Source organism: Geotrypetes seraphini, chromosome 1 (assembly GCF_902459505.1).
Source record: "Geotrypetes seraphini chromosome 1, aGeoSer1.1, whole genome shotgun sequence".
Taxonomy (NCBI): Eukaryota; Metazoa; Chordata; class Amphibia; order Gymnophiona; family Dermophiidae; genus Geotrypetes; species Geotrypetes seraphini.
The window spans coordinates 330,947,846-330,962,812 of NC_047084.1; the positions used below are offsets into that span (position 1 = coordinate 330,947,846).

Consider the following 14,967-nt stretch of genomic DNA (forward strand, 5'->3'; position numbering starts at 1 on the left):
TTGTGAAACAATAAGATGAGAGGTTGAGGTAAAATCAAACATCGGAGGGAGGATAATAATAATAATAATAACTTTATTCTTCTATACCGCCATAATCTTGCGACTTCTAGGCGGTTTACTATCAAGATAGCTGGATATTCAGCGAAATACAATATGCAGATAATCAGATGAAATACAGAGAGCAGAGACTTTAAGAAAGCAAGAGTATAGAAATACAATTTTCTGAGCAAGAGTATAAGATGTACATTTTGGTAGGTAATGTCCGACAGGACCTGTTTGGAATAAATAACAACGAAAAATTACGATAAGATGTAGATAACAGTTTATATGTATCACAGTAGGATATATGGCTCCTTTTACAAAGGAGCTAGCTGCTACCACCTCTTCTTGAGCAGGCGATAGTTTTTCAGGTAGCGCGCTAATCCGGTGCATGCGCTAAAAACACTAGCGCACCTTTGTAAAAGGAGTCCATAACTTACGAAGTAGTTCAGATTCTTGTCAAAGAGTAGATATCTCAACAATCTAACATACCCAAGACCAGAGAAGGTGAACAGATGTAAATGAGGTCGTACAATGTTTCTGTCACAAAAGTTATCCCACTGAATGGAGAAGTCATTAAACTCAACAAAGAACAGACAGCACATACAGCCACAATTGCAGAACAGCTCTTATTTTAAAAAAAACGAACACAGAAAAGCGCTAACAATTGATTTTTCAGCATTTTCTTAAAATTCATCCTCCTACCACAGTATCGCAAAACTCCAGGCAATGTATTCCAAAGCTTAGCACCGGCCACCGACAACATCGCTGCACCAATCCTACCATGAGAGATTTTCATCTTAAAATTTAACTCTAAAATATTACTCACCAGAGATGGGTTACACTCCCCCGATAACCATTTCACAAACCAGTGGAGAAAAAGCCTCAAAAATTTCAATGCAGCAGTAAACAACTTCAATACTGTTTAAAGTCCAAGCTGCTTATGTACTATCACTGGCAAAAAACTCCACCACCACTGAAATGTAATTATCAAAAGGGTAATACACCCATCACTGTGCACAGGTAAAGCAAAAAAAAGTTTTACTTAGCTTGGGACCAGGGTCTGAAACGCTGTGTAGTGCTGGTAGAAAATGTCTGGTCAGACTGTAGATGAAAACACCACGGCACCATTTAGATGTGCAGTCCAGAATCCATGCCCAATCCTCCAACACGTGCCTTGTTTCGCCTCTCAAAGGATTCCTCAGGGAATGTATCAGCTGGAAAACATCACTCCTCTAAGCTCACCCTCTAAGCTCTTACCCTCTAAGCTCACTTTCATACTATTTTCTGATCTCAGACACCTTCTAGGCCAAGGGTGTCAAAGTCCCTCCTCGAGGGCCACAATCCAGTCGGGTTTTCAGGATTTCCCCAATGAATATGCATGAGATCTATTAGAATACAATGAAAGCAGTGCATGCACATAGATCTCATGCATATTCATTGGGGAAATCCTGAAAACCCGACTAGATTGCAGCCTTCGAGGAAGGACTTTGACACCCCTGTTCTAGGCTGATAAATTTCAAAAACTCCTTGTACAACAATCGGAGAAACATGATATGAAATCTGACGTATAGTTGAAAGAATCTTAAAGTGAACTCTGCTGCATTTTCAAGAACATCAAATTTATGGGAACCCTTCTCTCGTGGAACCATACAAGCAGGCTTCCTCTTCAAAGACATTCAATCCATTAGTTGATCCCATGTAAAAATTTTCCGCGGGCAAGAAAAAAAGCTCTTGGTGGGCCGGATTCTGTCTCACAGGCCTTAGATTGAACAAGCCTTCTCTAAACTGTAGGATTTCTGATTAGTTGTACTATTTTGCTTTATCATCACTTGCAGTGTTTCAAATGACAATGGGTGAGCAAGGCTGTAAGGAGCTGAAGGAACCTTTAACCATCTATACATTTATCTCCCATTCAATCTGGGAGTAGATACAGTTAGCAACCCTGTTAGCACTAACCATGAGGATATAATGAACAATAATTTTTCTTTTCTACAGTCTAATTCCTGGCTGCTGCACATTGATCAATGTACAGTAATTAGGGTTAAAAACATTTTTTTTTCCCAAGAAAAAGTAAAACTGACAAGTGAGACACTTATATCTTATTTCCACTTTATTGGTAGTGTGACAAACATGACATTTAAGAACTCCCAGCAACTGTAACACATATAATATTTTTTTTAATAGTGCAGTGTGCCAAATAGTAAGAAGGAAACAATATACAGGCATGTTAACTTGCCATGGACTCCCAGAATTAGAAAATTGATCTCTGGTACTCCTGGTACATTCGATTGTTTTATCTAGAATCTTATTCTACCCTATGTATTTCCTGCATCTGTGTAAAAGTGCAGGCACGATTAAAGAGATTTTTGGGAGAAAAAAGGAAAGAATAAGAGTACACAATTACATTACATTAGTGATTTTTATTCCACCATTACCTTGCGGTTCAAGGCGGATTACAGAAGAGGATTTCTGGACATGTCCAGAGCTGTTACAGAGTAGAGCAGTTTGCTTCAGAGGATTGAAATGTTTCATACAGTGTTAGTTAGGCTTCATGGATTTCTTGAATAGCAGGGCTTTTATTTCTTTTCTGAAAGTTTTGTAGTCTGGAGTCGCGATTAGTAGATTGGAGAGTTGGTGGTCTAGTTTTGCTGCCTGTGTGGCTAGAAGGCCATCGTACAGTTTTTTCTGTTTGATGTCTCTGATTGGAGGGTATGTGAATAGTGTCTGGGTTCTCCTGTGTCTGGTTATGGTAGTTTGGATTAGGCGGTTGTTCAAGTAGGCTGGGCTTTCACCATTTATGGATTTAAATAATAGACAGTAGAATTTAAATAGTATTCTTGCTTGAATTGGGAGCCAGTGTGAGTTGAGGTATGTCTCGGTGATGTGGTCGTGTTTTCTTAGTGAATAGATTAGTCTTGGGGCTGTGTTTTGTACTGTTTGTAGTTGTTTTATCATTGTTGCGGGGCAGGGGAGATATAGGATGTTGCAGTAGTCTAAAAAACCTTTGATTGACCAATGTCTTTTCTGAATGCAAGAAATGTTGTCACATATGTATTTTTTAATGGCATTTTGCCACTGGAGGTCTTTTTGTTGAGCAGAAGGAAGCAATGTACCAAATATCCAAAACCGAACAAATGAAAAAGAAATAAACATCTCAAGGGTAGGAAAGTAGAATTTCTGTTCATTAGGCATATTTCCCATTATTTTCCTCAATCCCTTGGTGTTATTACTCATTGTCCCTCGGATTCTATAAAGATTGTCCACAATTTTGTGCGGATCCCGGACCAGTGCCCACAGTAATTAGTTAATGGGCTCCAGTATTGAATTATTGGAGCTCACAAGCACTTAATTGATACTAATTATGATTTGGACACCGATCTGACTGTGTATGCACTATTCTGTAACAGCGCTTCAATTAGATCACTCACAACTCAAAAGGGAGAGTGGGCATGGGAGGGGCATTCACCAAAGATGCATGCAATGTTACAGAACAGCAGGGATCCATGCCCAGGTGGTATCAAGGATTTATACCAGCTGGCATAAGTCCTTGCTCCTAAAGCTGAGTGCTGAATTCCACACTCAACAGTAATAACTGTCATTTAAAAATAAAAAAAAAATATTTATTCTTTTTTAAAACTTACAATAAGTGTAACATAAGATACAATCATTTTATACTTTAACATCATTTAATATATCATTAAATTCTAACGCATCAAATATCCCCCCTCCCTTATACCCAACAATTATTCATAAGCATAAGAATCATAAAATATTCCCATCCCTCACCCCACCCTGGACGTGTATGAACAAAAGGGGGAAAAAAAAATATTTATTCTATGCAGTAATTTGTTAACTGTCATTTAAATTTTCCATTCCAAATTTTTCTTCCAAAAGGTGCAACATAAATAACAGGCGCAAACTAAGGGACCCTTTTGCCAAACTGTGGTACAAGGAGGCCTCAGCATGCCATTACCTGGGTCATTCCCAAGTGCTGAGGCCATTTTCACCTCAGCTGTAAAAAGGCCAAAAATCCTATTTTCTATACTTAGGGCCGTGTGCTAATTTTCGTATTACTGCGTGAGTCCCTACTTATTTTGTAGGCAGTAAGGGCTCACAAGCTAACCCTACGCGAATCAGTTAGTGTGTGTTAATATATCTGTGCTAACTGATTAGTGCAGAACATGCTTACTCTCTGCCACAACCCGACCCCAGCACTAAAAAACAAACAAATAAATAAATAAAGTTTAGTTTTTAACAAGTGGGAAGCGTGTGCAGAGTGCAAAATCACTGTGACAGACAGGACTTTGCGGATGACCGCATGTCCTCCACTTGGCCTGCTCGTCACTGATCAGCCTCTCAGTGAACAGCTGAATGGTTGAGGGTTGGGATTTGAAAAGTTCATTTTCTTTGGATTAAGCCATTGAACATGTGCATTAGATGGACTGCACCTTATGTTTTGTTTTGCTTGTAGTTTTGTTAAATTTAATAAAACATTTCTGAACTGAAAAAAAAAAAAAAAAAGATGAGGAAAATTAGTTTTTTTATTTTTATTTTTTTAATTACCCAGAGCTCTTCATAAAACTAATTTCCACCAGAATTCATGATGTTCTTAGTCCTAATTGATGTCTTTCAGGTCCTTAAGAGTAAGAAGATTGTCATGACTTATTCCTCTATCTGCATTTGTGAATTTGCTGATATAGGTTGAGTACTCCGGAATGGGATAGACAGTACTAAATGTGAACATGTGACCAAGGGCTCCTTTTAGTAAGGTGCGCTATGCTTTTTAGCACGCGCTAACGTGTGCATGCCAGTCTATGGATGCATCAGCGTTTAACGCACACGTAGATTTAGCGCACGCTAAATGCGTGCTAAAATGCTTAGCGTACCTTAGTAAAACGGGGTAAATGTGAACCCATTCTGACATTGTAACAGTATACTATATACAAGTTAAAGTACTTGAGTTGCCTAATGGTTAGGCAGTGAAAACCAGGGAAGCCCGGTTCAAATCCTACTGCATCTCATTGTAATCTTTGACAAATCAATTAGCCCTCTATTACCTTAGCTACGAACTTAGGGGCCTTTATACTACAGGGCATTAAGCATATAACATTCAGTTAGTGTCCTGAAGCAGGCTACTGCACAACTGTTTTCAGGGATTTTGCAGTACTTTACCTTTCTCCGCGTGTTTAAAATGCTTGTTACTGACTTTTAAAAAATATTTCTATCATGGGGCATGGTACAGGTAGAGAGTGGGCATGGAAGTGTTAGCCACTTACAGTGCACTAACTGGCTAAAGCACAGCTGATATAGGATCACTTACTGCCTCTTAAATAGGAGCGGCTAAGCGCTTCTGTGTCAAATGGGAGCATGTGCCAAGAATTAATCTGAATATTATCGACCTGCAATAATAAAAATAAAAAAAACTGTGAGCACATCCTTTCTTGATGCAGGGTTAGTTTTTGGCATGACACGTATTAAAATCCTGCAATAAAGCATGTTAAGCCCAAAACTTAATGCATTTAAGCAGAAGGGCCCCTTAGATGGTAAATTCTCCAGGGACAAGAAAAGATATTACATTACATTAGTATTTGTTATCACTAATATTCCCCATGATGGGTACTTTGTGATTTACAGATAAGAAGAATCTGGTCATATCCAGGAGTTACAAGTATTACATTAAATTCAATGCATACATAGGGTTTACAGTCTTACATGGGAATCTAGATATCATGATATGGGGAGGGGGGCATGTGTTTATATTGTGAGTTCATTGAGGGGAATGTCTTTAATGGGGATGTATTTTCATCCTCTGCTAAAGATGTCATTTTGTTTGTGTTAGATTTCTAGGTCTTTACAGAAGTTTTTGTAGGAGTGGGAGGTTCTTAGTTGAATTGGGAGAGAGTTCCATCATTTTGCATGTTAATCATGCATTGGCGTCCTAAAGAGAATTGCATTTACATCGCTGAAAAGACACCAGCATTTTTCAGGCCCACATTTAAGGCATCTATCTCACATCTATGTAGACACATAGGGACACTTAAGCATGCCCATGGTCGAAATCATACTTATGCCCCATCTTGGGCATAAGTGTCCCTATGTGTCTCCTCGAACATTTTGTTTTTAAAAAAGTGCATCCCAATTGGCTGCCAGATGACAGTAGGACGCCTATCATCGCCTGCAATTGGGACGCACATTTCAAGAGTCAGGGCTAATGTGTCTGGACTTGGGGAGCCTAATTGCTTCATTTGCAAATGTGGAACATCATCCACAGTCTGAGGAAAACAAAAAACTGTGGGATGTACATGTCAACCTATTTCAGCTTAGGCAATTCTTTTTCCCGAAACCTTGACAACCCCTCTCAGCTATCTTATTCATTTCCAAGCTGTTTGTCATCCCCAAGCAAAGGCTTTTAAAATATTCATATTTAAATATTTTGATTTAAGGAAATGTCATACAGTCATACTATGTCATCCACTTAAAAGATTGCCAACAGGATAATTGTTCTTTCAGTGGAAATCAAGACAGAAGGGAAAGTCTGAATGTTGCTGCATCCAAAATTAAGATACAATACAAACCCTTTCAGCCTCAAACTAGTATCTTAATCTTATCATCAAATCAACAGAAGAACACAGTAGTAGTTTTCAAATATTGGCATGTTAGTATAAAATTATACTTCTCCTATGTTGGCAGTTCTTTTAATTTTTAACCAACTACTGTATATGCTTTGAATTTCCAAAACAAGTATAATAGATATATAAAAGCAAAAATTATCCATATAAAATATGTGTGCTGTTTGCCACTCAGTCCATTGTGCCATAAGAGTTGGCACAATGGGCTGAGTTGCCATAAGAGGTGGCCCAGTTTTCTAAGGCCCCTCATATGGGCAGGCCTTAGGCCTTAGGCATCCCACAATGCACCAGGAAGGGGCAGGCCCGCCATTCCGAGGATGGCGGGCTTGCCAGACTGACAGACCAGGGACCCGGCCAGCTGGCCAACGTTAAGGTTAGTGGGGTGTTCATGGAGGTGGTGGGGTAGTTCAGGGGGTGTCAGAAGCTTCAGGAGTTTGCAGGGCCATCTTCAGCAGGAGGGTTTGGGATCCCTCCTGCTGGTATTCATGGGGGGGTATGGAGTTCAAGGGGTTTGTGGGGGGGCTGCATTTTCAGCAGGAGGGCCTGGGCTCCCTTCTGCCGGTATTCGTGGGGGTAGGGGTTCAAGGGGTTCACGGGGGGCTATGTCTTCAGCAGGAGGGCCTGGGCTCTCTCATGCCGGCATTGTTGGGGGTTCAGGGGTGTCGGCAGGAGAGTTTGAGATCCCTCCTGCCGGTATTATTGGGGGTTTGGAGATGCTGGCAGGAGGGCTTGGGATCCCTCCTGCTGGTTTGTGGCCGTTGGGGGGTGGAGGGTGATTGTGATTGCGGCAGGAGAGATTAGGCATCTCTCCTGCCATGATCATAGCGGGGGAAGGGGGAGATTCTTTAACCGGTGTTGTTTTCTACAGACGGCGGTTACATATTCCAGCTTTTAGGTGAAGGGCTGGCCCCTCCGCCTAAAAGGTCTTGTTTTAGGTGTTTGGGACTTGGGCGATTTTTTGTTTGGGAATGTTTTTTAAGATTAGACTTTGTGGTGGTCTGGGCGATTAAACTGCTGAACGTAGAGGTAGGTCATTCTCAAAAAAAACCCTTCATTTTTGACCTTTTTTTTTTTTTTTTTTTTTTTGAGAATGGACATTTCCCTGTTGCTACTTTCAGCGTTTAGGAACTTAGGCCAAAAGGGGACTTAGACCTTTTTTTGATTATGCCCCTCCACATGTTTCTCTATAGTCAGCCAATGAAGTTTCTTATAAAATATAGAAACACTATCATAATTCTTTAGACCATATATCAGTCTCACTGCAGTATTTTGAATCAGCTGCATTTATTTTATTTTTTTTACTATTTTTGAATTTAAGTTTAAATACAAAGAATTACATTAATCGAGTTGTAGTAACATCGACATCTGAACCACCAATGCAAAATGATGTTCAAAAATATAAGATTTCACCAATCTCAACTGTCTCATTACAGACATGGTTTTTTTCCATCAATTTGATCCTTGTATGTCAACTCTAATATTTTGGTTGTTTTTTCAACTTTAAGAGAAGCTCCAGATTCCAATGTAATCAATGTAGGGACCAAAGACTTCTTTCCTGCCAGGGAACATTGGGGGAGGGTTTGGGAGATCGCTGCAGGAGAGATTGGGCATCACTCCTGCCGGGGAACATTCGGGGAGGGATCACAGCAGCTTCTGGCAGGAGGGACTGGGCATCCCTCCTGCTGCGATCATTGTGGGGGTGGGGAATGGTTCCACGATTCTCTAACTGGCGCTTATGGCAGACGACAGTTAGAGAATTATACTTTTAGGTGAAGTACTGGTCCCTCCCAGGCCTAAAAGGTCTTATTTTTGTTTTTTTATAATAGGGCTTAAAGGTAGACATAGTGGCGGTCTGGGCAATTAAACGTCTTGATTACTGTAATATTGTCTATCTGACAATCACTAAGAAAGAGTTGGCGAGATTACTACTGATACAGAACACAGCGGTCAGATTGATGTATGGCCTGAAGAAGTATGACCATGTTACACCATTTAATTGTGAGCTGCATTGGCTGCCAAAGGAGGCTAGGGTTTTGTTTAAGCTGGGTTGCTTTTGTTATAAGACTTTATATGGCACAGCTCCTCTCTACTTGGTTAATAGGAACTAAGGAACGAAATAGCAGAGCCACTTCGACAAATATGCAACCTATCCTTAAAAAACTGGAGAGATCCTGGAGGACTGGAAAATAGCAAATGTCACGCCCATCTTCAAGAAGGGTTCAAGGGGTGACCCAGGAAACTACAGGCTGGTGAGCTTGACCTCGGTCTCGGGAAAGATGATGGAAACGCTGGTTAAGGACAGCACTTTAAAAACAATGGGCAGCTAGAGTCGAGTCAGCATGGCTTTTGTAAGGGTAGGTCATGCCTTACAAACTTATTGTACTTTTTGAGGGGGTAAACAGCCAGGTAGATAAAGGGGAATCTATAGACATCATTTACCTTGACTTCCAAAAAGCCTTCGACAAGGTACCACACGAAAGACTGCTTAAGAAGATATGGAACCACGGGGTGCAAGGGGAGTTCCACCGATGGATCAAAAACTGTCTGGTGAACAGGAAGCAGAGGGTTGGAATAAAGGGACATTACTCAGACTGGAAATGGGTCACAAGCGGAGTACTGCAGGGGTCAGTGCTGGGACCGCTCCTGTTCAATATCTACATAAACGACCTAGAGGTGGGAACAAAATGTGAGGTCATTAAATTTGCGGATGACACCAAACTATACAGCAGGGTTAAAACCATGGAAGACTGCGAAGATCTCCAAAAGGATCTAACGACACTGGAAGAGTGGGCCAAAAAGTGGCAAATGAGCTTCAACATAGGGAAATGCAAGGTCATGCATGTGGGGAAAAAGAACCCGATGTTCAGCTACATAATGGGGGGATCACTACTAGGGGTAAGTAACCTGGAAAGAGACCTGGGAGTGATGGTAGACACAACACTGAAGGCGTCGGCGCAGTGCGCCACAGCCTCAAGGAAAGCAAACAAAATGTTGGGTATCATTAAAAAGGGTATCACGACCAGGTCGAAGGAAGTCATCCTGCCACTATATCGTGCAATGGTGCGGCCGCATCTGGAATACTGTGTCCAGTACTGGTCGCCGTACCTCAAGAAGGACATGGCAGTACTTGAGGGAGTCCAGAGAACAGCAACAAAGCTGATAAAGGGTATGGAAAATCTGTCATATACTGACAGATTGAAACAGTTAGGACTGTTCTCCCTGGAGAAGCGGAGACTTAGGGGAAACATGATAGAAACCTTCAAGATCCTGAAAGGCATAGAGAAAGTAGACAGGGACAGATTTTTCAAACTAAGGGGAACCACAAGTAAAAGGGGGGCACTCGGAGAAATTGAAAGGGGACAGGTTTAGAACAAACGCTAGGAAGTTCTTTTTCACCCAGAGGGTGGTGGATACATGGAATGTGCTTCCAGAGGCTGTGGTAGACAGGAGCACTGTACAGGGCTTCAAAGAAGGTTTGGATAGGTTCCTAGAGGACAAAGGGATTGAGGGGTATAGATAGGTGTAGATATGGGTTGTAGGGATAGGAGTAAAGTTAAGTTACAGGAATAGGAGTAGAGATAGGTTATAGAGCTAGTCAGGGACCACTGCTCAGGCAATGGGCCGCCGCGCGAGCAAACCGCTGGGCGAGATGGACCTCTGGTCTGCCTCAGCGGAGGCAACTTCTTATGTTCTTATGTTCTTAATAGACTTTTCATAGCTTCATACAAACATAGTAGAAAATCCCATGCTCTGTTTAATTTTCCCTCCGTACAGGGCTGCAAAAGTAAGAAATTTCTCAATCACACTTTAGCATTTCAGGTATCTTCCAGTCATTGCTGCTTACTGCTCAATCTTATAAACATTTTAGAGCACAGTTGAAGACTTATCTCTTCTCAAAGTATTTGGTTAATTAATTTATTCCTATCTTCTAGATTATGTTTACTGTTTATAATCTTTTGCAAACCGCAAAAGACCGATTGTGGTTAATAAGCACAATGTTATGTAATTTTGGATGTTTTTTTCGAGAATGGGCATTTTCCTACTTAGACATTGTTTTTGATTATGCCCCTCCACTTATTTACAAGTTTTGTTTGCCTGTACATCAGTCTAGTGTTGATTATATAATTCTTATGTCTTAATTAATGTGTGCAGAGTAGATGATGGTCCTGTAAAAAAGAAACATTTGTTATTGTACATTAATTAACATTTTTGTTTTTACTGGCCTAGCTTTATTCTAATCACTATGAAATGAGTTAACAAGAGTGTCAGTTTGTTTTTTAGATTTGTGATATACCACCTTTCTATTGTGCAACCCAAGTACCCAATCTACAGTACCCAGGTATTGTAGATATTTTCATGGAACACCCTTATCCTCCCTGTTTTGTTGGCTCACAACCTTGGGGTAATCTTTGACTCATCTCTCTCCTTCTCTTAACATATCCAACAGACTGACATAACCTGTCATTTTTTTTTTTTTTACAATATCACTAAAATCAGACCCTTCCTTTCTGAGCGCACTGCCAAGACCCTCATCCTACTGCAATCTGCTTCTCACTGGCCTTCTGCTAAACCATCTCTCTCCCTATTATTCTGTTCAGAACTCTGCTGCATGCCTCATATTCCATCAATGTTACTATGCCCACATTACCCCTCTACTCATGTCACTTCATTGTCTCCATATCTGTTTCCGCATACAGTTTAAACTTCTCTTACTTACCTACAAGTGTATTTGCTCCACGCCTCCTCAGTTTCTCTCATCTCTCCCCACACTCTCCCCCAGGCACTCCGCTCATCAGATAAGTCTGTCTTATCTGTACCCTTCTCTTCTACGACCAACTCCAGACTCTGTCACTTCTACTTTGCTGCACCGTATGCCTGGAACAAACTGCCTGACTCAATATATCAGGCTCTGACTCTGGCAGTATTCAAATCCAGACTCAAATCCCACTTTGAAGAGCTTTCAATTCCAAACTCCAACCCACCTTCTAAGCACCAATATCAGTCTTATCATTCCCTCTGTAATTCCCCCACCTGAGCACAGTATATTTTTGCACCTTGTCTGTCTTGACTAGTTTGTAAGCTCTTTTCAGCAGAGATTGTCTCTTCTGTGTTTTGATGTACAGTGCTGCATATGTCTAGTAGTGCTATAGAAATCATTAGTAATAGTGTAACTGAAGTGCAGCTAGTTTTGCTGTGATCAAAGGCACACGACTCAAGTTATAGGCCTCTGTGTCAATGCATACTTCAGACTGAAAAATTTTAAGAACTGAAACTGTACATCTGTGCATGTGGATCTCACTACTGTATTATTGTCACAGGTACTGTAGATTTTTCTTTCTAGTTATATTGCATGAAACTGCTGCATTATCTATCCAATTGTACACTGTGAATGAATCTTGTTTTGGGCCTGCAAGCCAGATACCAAGCAATTTATTCAGTTACACTGCCAATTTCAATTAATTGTATCAAAAAAAGAAACATATGGCAAATATGCCAAAGTCACCAAAGCTATTCTTTTGGGATCCAAACCACACTAAAGGCCTAGTACCGTGCTGAGGGTTGTATTAAAACTATATTGATCTCTAGGCAAACATACATGTCTGGGTCCCCCACCATAGACTTCCATTTCTGATCCACAGCCTTGTAGTCATACACTTTCCCTGTCCCCAGATCTTCAGTCCTGGTCCTCCCTAAACTAAACTAAAACTTAACTTTATATACCAGATCTTCAACCAGAGGAAGCTCGACAAGGTTAATAATAAGTTTAAAAATATGCTAAAATACAAGGGGATTAATTTTCAAAGTGTTTAGCAAATAGAAAAGTTTTTAAAGATTTACAAAAAGATTGGAAAGAGCTGGGACACCTCAAAATTAAAGGAAGTTCATTCCATAATTGGGTAAATTTAAAAGCCTGAGAAAGGCTGTAATTCTTGACTTCTTTAATTCCTTTCCTAGAAGGGAGGGAAAGTTTAAATCGTTGAGTGCCTCTCGCATGTGAAAATCTATAGACATTCCATAGAAGAGGAACAAGAGGAATGAAAATACCATGTAAAATCTTAAAAATAATACATATACATTTAAACTGGATTCTGAGATAAACCAGGAACCAATGGAGACTCAAAGGCAAAGGAGTCACGTGGTCAAATTTGCTTTTTCCATAAATTAGCTTCGCAGCAGTATTCTAAATCAATTGTAGTCTTTGGAGGCAGATCTTTGTGATACCAAGATAAATAGCATTACAATAATCTAGCCGAGATAATATAATTGATTGGACCAAGACAGAAAAATGACAGTGATGGAAAAGAGACCTAACCTTCCTCAGCATTCGTAAACTGAAAAAGCATTTCTTAACATTTGTCTTCCTAGAATTAGCAGGAAAAAGTAGAGCATGGCAGCAGTGATAGTTTGTAAGGTAGCCTGTGGGCTAGGCAAGCAAATGCTTCAAATGAAGTGGCATTGTGCATACAGTTGGAGAGTTTGCCAAGTCAGAGAGAATCAATAGCATAGCATCAAACAGTACAACTAAGAAATGAAGTCACCAAAAGAAGGGGTAAAAGAAACAAATTTAAAGGAGACCAAACATAAGCCATGTTTTGGTGTATCAACTGCATCATACAGTATATGCAAAAAAAAAAAAAAAGTAACTCCAGGGTTCCAGGTGGGACCCAGGAAATTATACATTAGTGACTACTGATATTAGTTCTGGACAATGTGGCAGAGACTATAATTACCAAAGATCTACATAGGCACAGTGACACAACTCAAAGTTCATGCAGGAGCACTTACTGCTTCCTAAATAGGAGGTGCTAAGTGCTTCCACGTTAACCAGGAGCAGGTATTGCATGTTAGTCTATGGACCTGTTAGCGTTTAGTGTGCACTAATCAGTTAACGCAACCTAGTAAAAGAGGGGGCAAGTCTCCACAAACCATTCCTATCAACGGAACACAGGGCACCCCACAAAACAGTGCATCCCATGGTCATTTTTGCATGCACAAACTATGTGCTAACTTTTTTTTTTACATTTTTTGGCTGAGGGGGGCATGTCGAGCAGAGAGTGGGCATGTCTATGCAAATCATCGCATCACCCTTGCTGTGCTCTAACTGATTAATACAGGTTCAGCGCATGAGTCCACACCACCTACAAAATAAGTGGCGTTAGGGTCTCACATGCTAACGGGAAAATTAATCAATGGCTATTAATGAGAAAATAAGAAATTCAGCCACTTTACCCTTGTGGTAAAAATGGCCTTTGTATGTGGAAAAGACCTGCATAAGGTGGATAGAAGGGCCAAGGCGCCTAGTGACAAGAGGGAGGCAGAATGTGATGAGGTGGAACTGGTAGATTGTTGGATAAGGCAGTAGAAGGAGGAAGAGTGTGAGTTTTGAGGGTGCAACAGATGTGGGTTGGTGGAGACATCATGTGAGGATGTAGGGGAATTGTGATTGGTGGGATAGAGATGTGAGCTGGGAGGCTTAGGAAGGATTCTGGCAGGTTTGGGTCATTGGCAGAAGGGAGGAATAGAGGGAGCTGTGTTTTGGTGGGGTTGGCAGCATTTTTCTTGCCCAGCCCTTCCTTTGGCTTTTTGTTTGTTTGTTTGTTTGGTTTTTTTTTTTTTGGGGGGGGCAGTGTGGGGTTTGTATTTGGTGTGGAGGGATTGGATGGGGGGGTGAGTTGGGACACAGCTTTGTATGTGGTGGAAAAGTATCAGGTGATTTGGGGAATTTCCTTTTGGGGTGGATGACATTTTAGATGAAGGGAGGATGGATGTTATATGTCAGCTTGCGTGAGGTACCACCATAAGTGGAGGTGGGCCTCCGCGACACCACGGGTCTCACTGGGGTGGAAGTGAATCACCATTTGAAAAATTGTGGTGGGGCTCGTTCAGCACCAAATATCTCCATAGGATGTTGGGGGGATACACTGAGCTGTTGATATTGTTATAAATTGCATTGATTATTAGTATTTTTAAAAAATTTATGCATTTTAGAAAACAAATTATAATCAATATAACATGAACACAGATTAAAGAAAATATGTTAATATTCATAGTGGATCATCACCAAGAAAACTAAACATTATGTACTCCAAAATAAATTATGGGGCAAAGAAACATAAATTTCTCAAGGGAACTTTAAAGGAGACAATACCAGCAGCTGGTTCATGTTACCCTATAGAAGCAGACTCAGATCTAACTATGACTCCATAACTATGACTCCATAACTATGACTCAGATCTAACTATGACTCTACCACCTTCCCTGGCCACTATAAACTCCAACATTTAGGGCTCCTTTT

At 40.6% G+C, this 14,967-nt stretch overlaps 1 protein-coding gene across 3 annotated transcripts in view; it reads right to left on the minus strand.

The window, feature by feature from the left end:
• Positions 1-14,967, minus strand: part of GRID2 (glutamate ionotropic receptor delta type subunit 2) — a 2,335,100-nt gene that overhangs the window by 729,326 nt on the left and 1,590,807 nt on the right. The window lies entirely within an intron of this gene.